We start from the raw sequence: 17,316 nt of genomic DNA on the forward strand, positions 1-17,316 counted from the left end.
ATCCATGCACATATACATTGAGAGCATGAGTGGTAAATAAACCTTGTCTTCTAGATGAGTTTTATCTTCAGACAAGAGGCATCCGGATTCTGTTAAAATGGCATCCTGATTTGTTGGCAGCAGCCCTAGGGACTGACCCTGCACCTACGGAAGAGCATGCCCCAGACCCCAGGCTGACAGAAGCATGCAGTCTGGCCCAAAGTGACCACAGACCTTTCTCACAGTAAAGATACCCTTCAGGTTTAAGTCTGGGACATGCTGACTGGGATGTGAGAGGGAACTTTTGCTGGCACCAGACATGGAGTAGCTGTCTGTCTATTTGTCATTATATTTGCACATGATTGATCTCCAAATTCTTTAACTAATGCCTTGAATGATCTCTGAAATCTCTCCGGATTAAGAAATAAATAAATAACCCATTCCAATATTTGTGTATGCCTCAGTGAGTTAAAAAAATAAAATCAGTTGGCATATGATGGAATCAAAATTCATAAATGTAGCTAATAGCTTGTAGCTTTGTAAAGATTACTTAATGTAGATGCAGAAGTGTTTCTAAGTAATTTACAGGTGCATTGCAGTTAGCTTCAAAACCATGGTTAGTTACATGAAATCACAAGTTTTCAGCAAACAGTTTGATCTAGTGTCAATCTGCATTTACTCATGCAAAATAAGATCATTTTATGTTTTTATGCAACTGATAGCTGAAGTTTATGGGCAGGAAGCACAAGTCTTCTGCACTCTTCACAATTGTGTCCTTAGCCTGTCATGAAGAGAAAAAAGTCTATCTATGGTGGAATCTGGGGAGCAGCAGAGCTCCAGCAAAGGTAGTGGTGTGCCTACACCACCCACCTGTTGTCTGGGTTGCACCTATAGCATGTAGGAATGCATGGTGGCACCAGGCACCCCTGATGACTCAATAGTGCAATTAAGAGGAATCTCACTAGTTGGTAAGTTGGACTTATGAATTATATTGAGATAGGAAATATTAGCTTCTTACATTCTCTTTGGCATCCTTAGACACAACCCTTGCAATAATACAGCAGGATTTTTTTTCCCTCCATCTGCTAGGGATTATTTACTGACAGTTCATTGCTCACTTGGCCATGGGTTGTATAGATTTCATTAATTAAACATCTATTTCTGTAAAGATTATAGACCTGTATGAAGCAATGTTTCTATGAGCTTTTTGCTTAAAATCCTCTCTGATAGGCAATCTCACTAAGTATTCCCTGATCTGAACTCTGTTCCTAGGGTTTAAGAATAAGTATCAATAACTCAAGGGTACAAATGTGTCAGGGGGCTGCAATTATCCTCAAAACAAACGTTAAAAAAAAAGTGACACCAGCTAAGCCATAAAAAAACTTGGTTAAAGCACTCCAATTTACCTTGTCCAATAGTGATTCCATTGCGTAATGATACGCTTATGATGAGTGCATAACTGAGTTAGAAGCCTTATTTTTTAAAAACTGCTTAGCTTTTGTTCCCCCCCCCCCCCCCCCCCAAATAGTGTCATGACTCAGGGTGGAATTAAAACACAATTAGAGTCTTATTGCACAAGCAGGTTTTAAGCAGATTCGTCACAGAGCATCATACATCCCACAGCATCATGGAAAAAACCCTCTGAGATCCTGCTGCCCACTCCACACTAAACTGCATGAACACACCTCGTGGGACAGGTGTGGAAAGGGATTTCAGCAGACATGGAAGCACTTAGGACCTCTGCTCCACCATCACTTCCTCTGAATGTTGGCCAGGAGGTTCCTGTTTCAGAGACTGTTGGGGTAAGAGATGAATGGGGCAAAGCTAATTATGTATTGGCTACCGATTCCAGCACTGCAGAGAGGTGAAAGTCAAGTAAAACTCATTATTTTATTACAGTATCATAGTCTTTTTAATATATTACACTCTGAAGACTTTTGCAAGTCCCAGAGCAATATTTTGATATGTTAATTTAAAAAAATGCATTGTAAGAGAGTTCATGGAGATCTAATATTTTTTAGTGTTAGCATTTCTATTTTTATGCTGCCCTGCTTTCCCCCAACATTTTATTTCTTCATTAATTTTAATGATACTCTCATTGGATTTCAAGTATAGTTAAAGTACAGAAATGGGAAAGGTTTCTTGCCAAGACTGACCAAGATGTCACAGAGATACATAGTTACACATCCTCCCACCCTTCATGTCTAAAGGTTTATATTTTTAAACCAACACACACACACACACACACACACACACACACACACACACACACACGTAGAGACTCAAACACTCATGGAATCTGTAGTGTGCTGACAGGTGCTTACAGTAATAAGATAGCTATTTATCAAACAGCAACCCAAATTTCCCCTTGGCTCTTAATACATTGCATCATGACATTTAAAAAGTATTGGTGCTGTCAGATTCTCAGCACCAGGAGAAGGACACAAAGGGGCACTAAATCAGCATCATCAGCCCCTGGCAGCAGCTGGCGGAGGGAGCAGTGCCCTCCAAGCTGATGAGCACAGCCTCAGAAGCCAGAGTGACTTCCTGGGGCCATGGGCATCCTGGTCAGCCAGGGAAGCTCTGAGGTGGCTCTTCTAGTGTTGTGGTCAGATTGGCTTCCAACTGGTCACAGCATTTGGGAAGAGTGAAGGTGGTATTGTATTACCTGTGCTCCATGGACCTGGCTTTCGGCTAAGCAGGGTCATGCTGGTCAACATGGGTGAGCCCTTCATGCATTTGGTGTTCTCACCATAGTTAGACAAACCATTGGCCATGTTCAAATGGAAAATGCATGAGACATTTGTAAGAGAGAACTGTTTTCTATCAGAGATGTGGAATATGAGTGGATCCTTTAAATGATATATTTTTCTAATTAGTAACAATACATTTTTCTGCATAAAGTGTTGGAAGGAGATATTGTTTGCTGCAGCCCAATTCAGGGCCATGTTTTTCATTTTAAAGGGGCAAGGCACACTGTTTCTGCCTGAAGCTATGGGGAACGGGCACAATGCCATTTTCACAAGGCTGAACAGGACAGTCTCTGGGCTGTTGGGTGTAGCACTTTAAATTGCTTTTCAGTGCAACCCTGAGAGTTATGTGTGTGGGAGGGGATTACAGGGAGGGGAGTCCTCCTGGTTGTGGACCTGCCCCTTACTCACTTGTTGTGGGACAACACCCTTCCCATCCCCTCAGCTACCCAACAGCACAATTTCTGCAATGGAAATCCCACTCAGAGCATTTCCCTCCTCTTTGCTGGCTAGGGGTGAGCAACAGGACATTTTCCTCCCCACCTCCCTTTCTGTAAAACCTAGCCAAGGAAGAAAGAGGCAGCAAAAAGCTCCAGAGCCATGTCTGCTCCCTCTTTTCCCACCACCTGGATGAGGGAGAAAGGGAACCGATCCCAGCCCTATTCCCCAGCAGGATCCCTCCCCAGCCAAGCCTGAGGCAGAGGCTCAGAGTAAGGAGAAATGTGGCTGGGGCTGCAGAGCTGACTTGGCCAGTGGGGCAAAAATTCTTGCTGTACAGGCTGCTATATGGGGATGATAGCTCCTTTGGGTGAAGTTGGTTTGTTTTTAATACTATAGAAGGACTGTATGACCTTGTCTTGGGTGCTGAGAACTTTCTAAATTCTCTCAGGATAATTCCATTATCTCTTAGGTAGACCTTAGAGATGTTTACCATATAGAAATGCAAATTTACACAATTCCCCACTACTCAGAAGACCTTGAAGGGGAACAAGATGATGTGGGATCATGAGAAAGAGAGACTGAGCCATGGTTACAGTCAGGGTGTGCTCCAAGATCACTTCTACTCACACAAATATTTACTTCCAAGAGACACAGAGATATACATTCTGCAAGACATTGCATTACTTTCCAGTATTTGTAATCGCCTGATCAGTGTTTGGTTGATCTGATAGCTGCCTGAAGTATAGGTTACAATGAGTTATCACACTTTTCTGGCAGCACTGAGTGGAAGGAAAAAGCTGTAAGAGAAATGATCTATAGTCCTCAATTTCATGAACTTGGAATGGCAGATAAGAAGCAGATCCATTATTTCCATCTGCAGAAGGCAGCCATCTTATATCTCTATGATCTTTACTGCAGATAAAGGTGAAGTAAACCTCTTGCCTTACAGAAAGCCCTCTGTCCCCTTGGTTCTGAGCATAAGCTCTCCTGGCAGTGTAACAGGCATAATAGTGAAAAAGCAGACTTTTATTAATGCCTCCCAAAGAGAATATGCATTTAATCATACACTTCGTTTTAAGCTTGTGCTTGAACTTCGATCACTTTTTAATTTTGGATGTTAATAAAAATGCTTTGTGGGATCAAGCCAGTAATTCATAAGCATATTTATAGCTATTATTTCCCATTTCACTCGATTTCCAACCAATTCTTATTGGCAAAAGAGACACAAGGTTTTCTGTCACTGCTAGGTTTCCACAACAACAAAGGTCTCCCTTCAGTCTCTTTCCAACAAGATTGGATTGATTAACTACGCTACTGTTTATTTTGCTGTACCTGCCAAGCATATGGCAATGCAGGAATAGGAAAAATTAGCCTAATGTGAATATGTGGACAACAGAGAATGCCAGAACAAATATCATCCCTGAACATGCAACAATTCCTATTTCATTTCAATTCAGGACACCAGTGTTTAAGATGCACCTCCCAGACAAACAAAGAAAATGTCAGTTTCTAACTCAGGTTGTACATTTCATAACAAAGTAAGTTGAGAACATTTATGAGAAAATAGTTTTGCTTGAAAAGTAAATTTCTTTTTTTTTTTTTTTTTTTTCTCAGCGGGTCCAGATTTGCCCAGCAGAAACCCTGATGGGAAATGGAAAGGTGTATGTTTGGAAAGGTGAGTAAGGAAAGGTGGAGACACAGTATGCTTTTGGGACCTTAGGATATTGTTTTAGAATTAGGATCCCAAAATGGACATTCAAATTATACCTGTGTGAAGAATGTAACAGTTAGGGAAGACAGGCAACTGCAAGACAAGGCAAAGAAATGTTTCTTCCTGCTCCTTCTTTTCCACTTGATGTTGCATATGGAAAAATACTGAAGAGTGTTGCTGAGGGAGAGGAAAGAAGGTGATCTTCCATGCTGGTAAGCCAAATCTCTTCTCACTTTTCCCTTTCTCCTTTCCCTCACTGTAATTTTACATACCCATCAATAATGCTTTAGATATGTGCCTGGACACTTTGGCCATGAACCTATCATCATATATGGATGTCCTTCAATTTCAGTGAAGCTTTTCTATGGATGCACACAAGGAATTGAGGCAAGCAATTATAGAAAATAGAAATTTCTGCATCCTTTCAGATTGAACAGTGATCATTTAAATAACAGTTAAATATGTTTTTCTGCTGGTTGTAATATCAGTAGCATCCTCAGAAAGTGGGCCTGAGATCAGAGCTGAGATTTAAGATGTGTACTGTGTAGGGAACACAATTATCTTTTTGCTATACATCCCAACCTCATGCAAAAAAAATCTGAATCCAGTGATTACTGACAAAATTGTAGGTAAGAGTTCGAACCAAATCCTAAGAGTAACCACTGGACTTTGAATGGTTTGGAGCAGAGCTTGGAGCAGTATTTCATACTCAGTTCTTATAGCCACAGTGGATCAAATCAAAAGCCTGTTTCAGATTTTCTTTGAATAATGAAAGTTCAAAATCCAGATCATAACTTTGCTGTTCAGTGGATATATATTCATTGGCATTAGTGTTTCTGAATGGATTAACTCAGCCATTGTGGAATATAGATCCTGCAGTTTACTTCAAGATAAGCATGAGCAGTGTCAGAGCAAACATTTTGGAAATTTTCCAACAGAAAAGGCTTGCTCATGGAAACTAACTGTTCTGGAGAAAAGCTGGGAAATTGATGAGTCTATTGAAAGAAATTCAGCAGATATCTGACCAAAACTGGACTATTTTTCAGACAGTTCACCTATCTTGCTTTTCCCTTGCTGGCTCTACCAGCCTCCATGGGCTCACACAGCTCCACAGAAGGACTGAGAAAAAGCAAAGGCAGTTATGGGTTTCTGGGGAGCATGTTTTGGACTATAGCTTCAGAAACTTTTACACTGACAACACTTGACTGTCCCTCAGGTGAAGTACTGTAGAATTTTTGGATGCATTTTCACCAACAAACATGAGAATTTCCTGTCAAAATGTTTCCGTTCTCCTGCGAGAGGAATCTCATTCTTGACAGGTAACTTTGTGTCATTGTGTCAATCCACCACAGCTCTGCCTCAGCTGTCACTCAGTGATGCAGAAGCTCAGTTTCCAGGTCTCTGGTGTCTGTGACTGTACCACCAGGATCAGACTCACTGGGAAAGGTGAGCTCAGTGTGTACTCCAGCTTTCCACAACTCACTGGTGGGGACGAGGCTGTTCAGGTCTTTGAGCTGGGACCAACTCCTCTCCTGATTTATCCTAAGACCGAAGAGGCTTCAAGGACAGTGTCATGGAGTTTTTTGTGTACTAGAGAGAACTACTGAGCAGAGGCTACCAACTGTGTCACAGGCCTTCAAACAGACATTCGATGGAAATAAACATTGGTAGACACTAAGACATACTAGATATGACCTCACAACCTAGAAATGGGAGGCTTTCTATATAAACCATTTACTGAAGCAAAATTATGTCACAAGAAGGAATAGGCTTACTTTTCACCATCTCTATTTATTAAAACCATTGCTAAATTGTTCCTTGATAACGTGATTTATGAAGTTTGTGACAAATTGCTTGCTTAATTGAAATATGGCAGGTTTCTAAATACTGAAGTTAATTATCCCTCCTTTTCTAGTGGAGACTGACCTTTAATTGTACAATATTAATCCACATATTGTATGAATTATGCGAAATATCCATTTTGTATGTAGAGAGAGACATGCATGTGTTATTGTAGCGGAGTACAGTTACATAATTATTTTTAATTTAGGATATCAGTTTAATTAAATACTTGCAGAAACCAAGCTTTTTCAGGAAATTTGCAATTACAATCAATTTGAATGTACAGCTACATTAATATGGTGACAAGCCCAATAATAAAAACTAACTAAGTAATTATGGGCAGGTGCTGAACAGATGTGTAAATAGAAGGTCTCTGCATGGAACATTGTTATATATCATTTTGAAAAGCGAAAGAAACCTGTTATCCATAGCCATTCATATAGGCAGTTATAATCAGTCACAAAAAAGTTAGTTCTTTGAATTTAGATAAATCATTTAAAAATGTGTATGGCACTTATGCTTTCATTTTCTGTTTCTGGAAAGAAAGACTAGTTGATTGAAGACTGCTGCTCTACTGTACTCAAAGAGTCTGTCACACTATTGAAATATATTCTTCTTTCAACACATTTATGATGAGTGGGTTTTGAGTTTGGAATGGTTTAACAGTCAAAACAATTCACATTCCATATTACAAGTTGAGTTTTATTTAAAGAAGGGGGGAGGCTAAGAGTAGTTTAGAGTTGTTTGCTCAAGTTATCAGATTGCCAAAAGCCCAATTTAACCTCCAAATATTTGCAAAACAATGAAATTACATTACTACTGTGAATTGCTTTTAGATAGATTTACAGTGGTTGGTTCTTTTTCTTTTTTGTTTTTTGTTTTTTTAAAAACCAGTATATTAAAATATACTTTTTCAAGTCTTCTATTTTTGTGTAAGATCTCTTCTTGTGTAGTGTGTTAGAAACAATCATTTGTGATCTAAGCAATTAAGTTAAACTGAAATTGATTCTATAACAAGCACATAGAAAATCCAAGGAGAAACTGGCATCTGAGTAAAGGTGCAGGTGAGTCAGCTTCCTGGATGGAATGGGATCTCCTAAGCTGTCTACGGAAGATCACAATGTCTAAAGTAGTCGTGTCTAAACGAGGGGCATGTCTAAACTAGACTCTCGGGAACTTGGATGCTTTATTCCAGACTGTAGACATCTTCCTTCCCCTCCTCAAGGTTCACAGCTCTAAAATGGATCCCAGTGGCCAAGCCAGGCCCTTCTCAAGCAATACTGGAAGAGAAGTAAAGTGCTTTTTCTCATTCTCAGGAATAGTCATTCCAGCTGTTGGCACTATGGAAAGCTGTAAGAGGCATCTGGATTTGTGCACCATTGTCTTCCTTATCCCACCATGTGCAGGATCGCTGTCTTATCTGGAAAGGGAGCAACCATTGCAACGTCTGGAGAAAGATTAATAATGAAGCAGTACTAGTGATGTTGCAATAAAAACTATCTTGACAGATTCCACTTGTCTATTCCATTTGTAAAAGGTCAAACTTTAAAAGCACAAACTTGTATTCCAAATGTGCTACGAAATATTTCAGGTGGGGAGGGAGAAGTGGGGAAAGCAGCCTTGCACCCTGCAGACCTCTGCGGCTGAATATTCCCCATGGATCACACAAAAGACAGTAACTTCTATACTGTGTGGGGGTATAGCACTTTTCTATACTGCCACAAGGCAATAGTCAGCCTGCAGCCAGTATTAGAGCAGAAAGATGATACCATTAGGTATAACAAACTTTATCTTTCCCTCAACTCCAAACTTCAAGATACTCCAAGCATTGTCTATAGAAAATGAAAAGTGAAGCAGTAATTGTTTTCTAGGAAGAATGAACAAATCCAATTCAGAGGGGAGGACAAAACAGTCTCAGTTTTACAGTAGAAATCCCCAGGAAGCTTACTGCCACCATGTGCCATCCTTGCTATGGGAGAATGGCTGAAAGGATGAGCAGACTCTTAATGCTCAACATGCCTCAGCTACTGGACGGGGGAGGTTTATTTGAATGAAAGATTGGAACACAAAGATTTTGTCTTTGTCAGGGGAGCATCTAATGGTTAGTGAGACTTTAAATAGGAGTTGTGAGAAAGTGACGAGTGTGGGATTTGACCCCCTGTAAGGTCTGGAGTTTCTTTCTTTATTACATGAAGCACAAAAAGGCAGCATACAAAACAAACCTCAAACATTCAATTATGGAGAGATTTTGCTTGTCCTTTCAAAAAAAAAAAGATGCCCTGGATTCCCTGTATCCTCATAGCCAGCCACGCATGCCTCCTCCTAACTCTGCTTACATTCCCTTTCTAACCACTCACATAATCTCCCAGTTTGTCCATGTTCAGTGTCTGAAGAGGCAAAAAGGGAGATTTCAGAAGAATTTAGGAAAGATCCACACCGCAGGTGCAGAGAAACAGAAGGCAGCTCACCCCCAAGGCCAGTGCAGAGATAGTCTGTGTGACCCACGTGAGTTAGCACCAGTACCAGAAGCACGATTGCTGCTTCAGCACCGTGCTGAGCCGGCCTGGCAATATCCCTCTCCAACTGCACCAGCAACTGTGCATGACTCCACAGCACACTGGGTTAGTGTTAGGGCAGGAATCTTTGCAACATAGACCTTGCCACACAGACAGGCATACCTCTAGCAGTAGGTGTTTAAGTTGCTTTGGCCCCTCTGAAAATCTTTGAGTGATCAGAGTACTTGTGGTCTCAGTCCCCTCAGCAGAGAATCCAGGACCTTCAGCTGCATTATAGTTGTGTGGGAATTGTTCGAGCTCACTACTGTTGCCACAGCTGCTAAAGGAAAACATTTAGTTAAAGATGAGGGTAAGCACACATTATAGATATAAACATATGGCTGTCAAGCTGCTGCCCAACAGCTTCCATAGTTATGTGGCACCTTATGTTATCCAAAGCACTTGGAATTTTTCAGATAACAAAAGCTAACGAAGACAGCTATTATAGCTTTATGCTGCACTTGCTTCCTGATAGAGTTGCCAATCCAGTGCTTTGAATTCTGTGCCAACAGCTTCGACACAAGTGAAAGAGCAAGCTGTGCTTTTAACAGATGCAAATGCTTTGGTTGCAGTGATCGCTGCTCTTTCAAAATCATTATCACATATGTGGGATTTCAGATGCATAGTTTTTGTGAAGCGACAACATTCAGGCAATTGGAGCAACTCTTTCATAGCACTGGCAAGCTTTTAAGGGGCAAAAGCAACTGGCATTATCTAGCAACTATTTTACTATCCTGCAAGTGCCTGTATTGAACAGACACACAACATGTGGTTGGCACTGTTGGAAATGTCCTGCTTTCCAGCCACAGTGTTACACCAGCAACAAGCCACATTGTTGAATTTTGGGGAATTTGCAGTCCCTTCACTAATGACTGCAGGATGAAGATAAACACAACAACATTATACACTAAATTACTGATTAAGTATTCTAGATTTGAGAACAGCTCATCATCTAGTCTTAACTTTTCTCATTCTATTTTTCTATGTCTCAGTCTAGGGTACATCTTCTGATATAGTGTGAAATTTCTTGCTTTGCTTGAACAAGGTTGTCACAATATCTCAAGAATTTGATACCATCTATTTGGTTCTTTTAATGGCAATTTTAGCATCAAGAGATGCATGGAAAATTCATTACATCTCTGAAAGTGGTGAATATAACCTAGAACTACTATAATGCATAAGACTCTCTTCCACCAGAAGTTTACACTAGCTTTTCTTTTGTCATTATACATGTAAAAAGTTAATTCTAAACCTTTGCTCCACACAGACAGGATTTGGCAAATCTTGTTACTGTGTACTATTCATCAAAGAGAGAAATAATCCAGACTTTATGAAACCTTGACTCTACAAGTGTGTGTGTTGGGCTTTAAATGGTACATTGTGTGTAGTCCAATGCAAGTGAAGGTTGTTCTGAGGAATCAGTGAGGCTCTGCTTTGAGTCATCCACTGAACAGGAGCAGGTCATAGCATAATTCCTTACTTAAACAAATCAAGCAAAACATGATCTGATTGGGAAAAGATATGCCAAATACTATGTGTTTTTGGTTGACTGGGAAAAATAATTTTCCTGTCATCTTTTTGAAGCTTTGTTAAAAATAAAAAAATATATTTTGCAAACTAAAACCTTATTTTAAGGTAAAAAACCCCAAGTTGTTTTATTTTCAATTAACTATTCCTCAACCTTCCTCCTTCCCACAAGCTTTGCTATCTTTTCTGCAGTAAAAACAACATAATGAATTCAGCACAGATTCTCCAGAACATGCTTTCTGCTAGGAAAAGAAAAAGGACGTTCAGGAAAATTTTACTCTACTGACAAAGAAAAGCCATGCCATAGAATACAAAGACTGAATCTTCAGGTAGAGACACTTCAGTCTCTGTCTGCCCTTTGCAGAGTAACTCTCCAAGGGAATGTGTTCTCATCAGCTCCTGCTCCCCTTCTCTTTCTCTCTCTCTTTTCTTCCCTCCTTCTTTTTCTCTTTCCATTAATGGATTTCTTCACATTCAAGTCATCATTTCCAAATGTGTGACTTGCAGATTAACGCACAAAGAAATAAAATTGTTCCCCATAATAAAATTTTCTCTGATCAGGACAGTCGGTTTCTTAGTGACTGTTCTGGCCCAAGTTGCAACCAAAGTACAGAAATAGTTCCCTCTCTTTTTTTGTTAAAAAAATTTTAAAAAGTTAGTCTGCATGTACAAAGTGCAAAATAACTCTGAGAGAGCTGGAGGGTTTGTCCCAAGAAAAAAGACATCCTTTCCAGGCATAAATTCTCTTTGAGCCTTGTGCTTTTATGCTGTCCATTTAATAGAAGCAGTCTTTACAAGGTTCTCTTATTCAATCAAAACACCAGGTAATTTAATGGCTTTTCTGTCATTTTCTTACTTTTGTAATTTTCTTACTGCAATGATCAGTGACTAATATGCTATCAGGATCGATAGCAGTATCATATGGTCAGCTGCTATAATGCACTTGGACATTGTGGAGCACAGCTTCATCCCTCCCTACCTGCACCTTATGTCAGTCCTGTTGCAGGTGAGACATCTCAGAGGAGGTGACAGCATGCTAAGTGTAGGTGACAGACAAGAGATCGGCTCAGGAACCGCCACGCTCATCCTCTGCCAGCAGAGGTTATCTATAGGTGCTTGCTAGCCAGGACAGCTTCACATTTTGAGCCACACAGAGCCCAAAGTGAACTTGTCAGGGCACTCACATTTAACTTAAAGTGAATCTGTCCTATCACATGTCAGCTGATGAAAAAAAAAAAAGAATTTATCTTAGAGTCCCTGTTTTCAGTGGACATGGTGTCTTTTCTCCAACAAATGCAAGGAGATGCAGGAAGTGTCTGATTACAGTTTCACTTACACCACACTTCCACATATACATCCATCTGTCCTGATTTCAGAGACACTCCTCACTTGTTCATGTTCATATATGACATCACCTACTCACACAGGCTACTTTAGACTTTAATAGATGGTAAGATTCAAAATGCTTAAGACACCTGGATACTCAAGGTACTCGGAATATGCTTCCTAGGATATCTGCTATTAGGGGTCTCACTGCCAGGGCTCCAGAAGATCTTGCTCCCAAACTTTCTGCTAGGCTCTTTAGCTATAAGCCAAGACAAGCCATTAAACCAACTTGCGAATCTCTAAAATGTTCAATATGTATTACAACATGGAGATATCTGGCTGACAAAAAACCTTAGGCAGGCCTTTCAAGCTCCAGAGGATATACCAAGCCCATTATTAGATTCTTTCTATCATTAGACCAACATCTGGCTCTCAGTTTCTCTCATGATAGTGCTGTGGTTGGGGTGCTACCTCAACTTGCATTTTCATAAGCTACACTGTTCAGTGATTTATATCAGTCTGCTTTTAATCACATTGTGCCAAAATTAACCAACTGTAATTGCCACCCAGGGCAGGCCATCTTCTGGAAAGGACATAAATGAGATTAGCTATCAGGGCAGGATGCAGCTGCATGGCTATGAAGTGGAAGAGCTATCTGTGCACTAGCTTGGCCTCTCCTCCATTATGTAAATGAAGAAGTGTGGCACTAATGGGGAGAAAGGGATATTGAAGTATCCATGACCTCATCCTTCCCCCCCCTCCCCTCAATTTTCATTCTGTATATTTTTCAGCTGCAGTGAAATGAAAACATCTTTATTTTTGTTTCATTTCTCAAGCACTCTATTTACAAGATCAATTTAAAGATGTAACTTCAAATCTCAAAGTACTTCCCTTCTCTTCCTCCCATAATTTCAGTTTGTCAGCAAAAATACACCCATAAACCCATCATGTTCGCATATGTGCGTACAGCATCCAAACCGCACTGTGCTCTGCAAAGTGGTGAGAGCTTTTGCATAGCTGGAGGGAGCAGAGGAATGGGATCTGAAAGGTGGGAAACCCCCCAAGCATGCCATTTCCCCTTTTGTGCTTCAGATCCAACACTGACTGAAGTCAGAGAGCAAGTTTCTAGCAGCTTCAGTAGGCTTTGGAACAGGCTCTAATGATGGAGCTAGCAGAAGATACTTAGTTACAACATCAGCTTCATAATAGTTGCCAGTATTTTTTTAACTAGGAAATATTAGCAAATGCGATAACACAGTGAAATGTGGTGACAATAGGAATACTGTTCATATCTTGTTCATTCAAGTTGTGACACAAAGTAGAAAATACTATTAAAACCATGTGGTGATCTTTAAAGTATCTGGCTTTGTTTAAAGCTACCCTTGTTTTGCAAGATCAAAGGTAAAACAAAGTCTTTACAAATCATTTTGTTAATCAGACAATGGTGATACAAAGATCACTGTAAGCATAAAGGGAAGAGGGAGCCTGGCTTCCATTCTGCTGCTGCAGACGTGGAGGAAAAGGGTATTGAGAGAGGGAAAAGGACTGAAGAAGAGCCTTCCTCCCCACTTCAGCGCTCTCTCTGCATAAACTAGTCATAGGAGTGGACTCTTGGAGGTCTTCCCTGGAGGGAAAGAATGAGGTTATCACACAGTTAGTTGGCTTCAGAGCTAAAAGGAAAACTGCCACATGAACCCAGCCTTGAAATACAACCAGCGTAGCCAGTAATCAGTAACAGCTTTCCCCTTCAGTGGAAGATGCAAGAAACCCACAGCACGTTCTCAGTAATAGTTTTGATGCATGCCTTGCTATCAAGCTGTTCAAAGAGAAATTTAGGGCCCAAAACTGTTACAGCTATACTCTGTACCCTACAGAGTTAGATCCTATAATCCCATTGATGTATCTTCCTTTTTCTTACAGTCAAAGGTTTGCCAGATAAAGACTGATTTATTGTTTATACTTCTATAATTACCTTATGGAATTTAAGCCCTTAGATCTAGCAAACACCTCCTCTTGTAACATCACACCTATTCTTTCCTCTTTCTCTTTTTCTCTTTGCTCACATCTTTGCTTCTTGTATCTCCATCCTTTGATGTTCAAACCACTATCATAATTAACATGTGCCAACTGGTCTCCATCCCCATCCCTGATTCACTCTTCCACCCCCGTGAGCAGGAAGGCAGGGAAGCATCACCCCCTCACCGTGCTTCCCCCACTTGTGCCTTTTTTCTTCTCGACATGCAGAAGAGGAGCAAGTGGCAACCAGCATGAGGTTCTGCTTGTACATGTCCATGGATGAATGGGAATAATCAGCAAAGGTCAGATGGAATAAAGAGCCCCAAACAAACCCAATGTAGCCTGACAGAGTGTCTACTAATGTCAGTGTGCTGCTTTTGGCTGGGATAGAGTTAATTTTCTTCACAGTAGCTAGTATGGGGCTGTGTTTTGGATTTGTGCTGGAAACAGCGTTGATAACACAGGGATGTTTTTGTTACTGCTGAGCAGTGCTTACACAGAGTGAAGGCCTTTTCTGCTTCTCACACCGCCCCGCCAGCGAGTAGGCTGGGGGTGCACCAGAAGCTGGGAGGGGACACAGCTGGGACAGCTGACCCCAGCTGACCAGAGGGATATCCCACACCATATGGCATCATGCTCAGCATATAGAGCTGGGGGAAGAAGAAGGAAAGGGGGGATGTTCGAAGTTATGGTGTTTGTCATCCCAAGTAACTGTTACACGTGATGGAGCCCTGCTTTGCTGGAGATGGCTGAACACCTGTCTGCTGATGGAAAGTGGTGAATTAATTTCTTGTTTTGCTTTGCTTGTGTGCGCGGCTTTTGCTTTAGCTATTAAACTGTCTTTATCTCAACCTATGTGTTTTCTCAGGTCTACTCCTCTGATTCTCTTCCCCATCCCACCAGGGCGGGGAGTGAACGAGCAGCTGTGTGAGGCTTAGTTGCCGGCTGGGATTAAACCATGACAGTCAGATCAGACACCAAAAGCCACCAACAGAAAAGGTGTGTCATCAGTCTTCCCTGAGGCATTAATGGCTCTTCAGGATACAACAATAGCTAAAGAGATTGCTGAAGTTGATGCTAATAATATGCCTGCTGTCTTGGAAATATCCTTCATGCTCATTATCTAAGGCAGCTTTAGATGTTATTTTACTAAGACCAACGAATGAAACTTTGAAGGAGCTTCCTCTTTTAGGTGGGAGGATAGACTCAATGCAGTGACATTTGGCAGATAAACATGTAAGCCGAAGCTCAACTCAAGCAGAATTGAAAACTAATCTCCAGAACAAAGAGAAAATTTCATTTAGGCCTAAACCAGCTATGAGCAATCTGCAGATAGTATGACCTAAAACTTGCCAAAAATGTGATTACTAATTTTGTAGGCATGATGTTGGACCTGGTTTAGAAAAGTATTCTATAAGCTAAGACATACATGGGAAAAAGGTCCATTACTGAAGCTCTCAGCGCAGTCACGCTCTATTGCTAATGGGCATAGAGGGTGAATTTTCAAGGGCACTCAGCACTAGATTAGCTCTGGTTCCTTGGTGAAATTCCTCTTGACTGTGTTCTGCTGGTGTAGAAATAAGCCAATACCAACCAACTGTTAGAAGACTTCACACACACTCAAAGAGTCGTTCTGGCTTTACCCAGTGAAAACTGCCAGTGGGACAAATCCTGCAACACAGAAGCTGAGATGTTCTGTAAAGCACAGGAATTCTATGCAAGAATGGGCTGTCATATATAAATTAAGAGGTGGATTTTTAAACCTGAAGTAATCGAGGTGTCCTTATAACTGGTCACCTTATGTAGAATTTGGCTCAGGAGATACCCATCCTCTGGGCTCAGCCATATGGCTGAGTTGTTTCAGACTAACAAGTCACTGAATTATGATATATGAGTCTCTCTTTCAAGCCACAGCAAATAAGGGGTGCTTTGGCTTTATTTAGTCAGTAAAGATGGCACACACAGAGGCAGTTACTGAAGCTTTTCTGAGGTGTTTTGTCTTAATGTAGTCCATAGTGAAAGATGGCACACACACAATTACTGAAGTTTTCTGACCCAGAAAGCCTCTTAAGCAGTGTATATTTGACAAACACCTTGTATGATCCCATCAAAATACCTTTTGAAATCGATCTTAATTTCAGTTGTACGGACTGGAGTCCTTACACCACACGAAAATCATATCTTACCACATGGCAATTGGGACTTTGCTCAGCCAGTATTGCATTTTGTCACAATTTCATGCATATATCCACAGGGGAAAGCACGTCACAATTTAGTCCATTTCTTTCAATAAGACTATCTTTCATAGCTAACTAACTCATATTGGGAAGGCTATATTTCCTGATACTTTGCTAATATTTTTCAGTTAGAGTGTTTAAAATATTTATACAAAGTCCTCCTCTTTATTATAGACTCAGCTATCAGTTGAGAAGCCTCCTTTAGCATAGGAAAGTTCTGCTAATTATGACACACTGGAAATCTACCACAGTTTATCTGAGAGGCTCAAGAAGTAGTACAAATTGGTACAGAGCAGCTGGCTGTAAATCAACTACAAGTCCTCCGAGTTCTGGCACAGCTCTTCAGTTAGACTAATTTTCTCAGCTGAGAATTGTTCCCAGATCAAAAATCCAGGCTTTGGAGCAAGCACAGCAAAAATATTACTAGCAGAGAGATAACATCTAAATCAATGATGAGTGCCTAGCATACATGACCACCTTATAGTTAAAATATGAAAGGAGGGCTTTTATTAGTTTTACAGTCGTGACTAATATTTTCAAGTAATGCCAAATGTGTTACAGATGTTGATAGGAACAACTGCTGACTACAGCGTGCTCCAACCCAGAACTGAACCAAACACTTCGGAGAAATCCAGATCAGAACTTTGCAGCCAGCCTCCCTGTAAACCTAATCACAAACAGCAAAACACTGTAAATAATACAGAGCCAATCCAAAATCATAGATCCAGTTCAAGGTTTTGGGGAATTTGCTAACTTTGCTGACAGATTCTTATGAAGGGCTGAAGCGATGTTCTGCATCTTAAAGCAACACTACTCAGTGAAAGTTCTGTCCTGAAGCTGCATGCAGAAAAGGGAATCTTGTTAAAGTGCTGGCAGGCTATTGATATGTTGTAATAGATGTTATGTGCTGCATTAAACTATTTTGCACATCA

Source organism: Strix aluco, chromosome 3, assembly GCF_031877795.1.
Source record: "Strix aluco isolate bStrAlu1 chromosome 3, bStrAlu1.hap1, whole genome shotgun sequence".
In the NCBI taxonomy this organism is placed as follows: domain Eukaryota; kingdom Metazoa; phylum Chordata; class Aves; order Strigiformes; family Strigidae; genus Strix; species Strix aluco.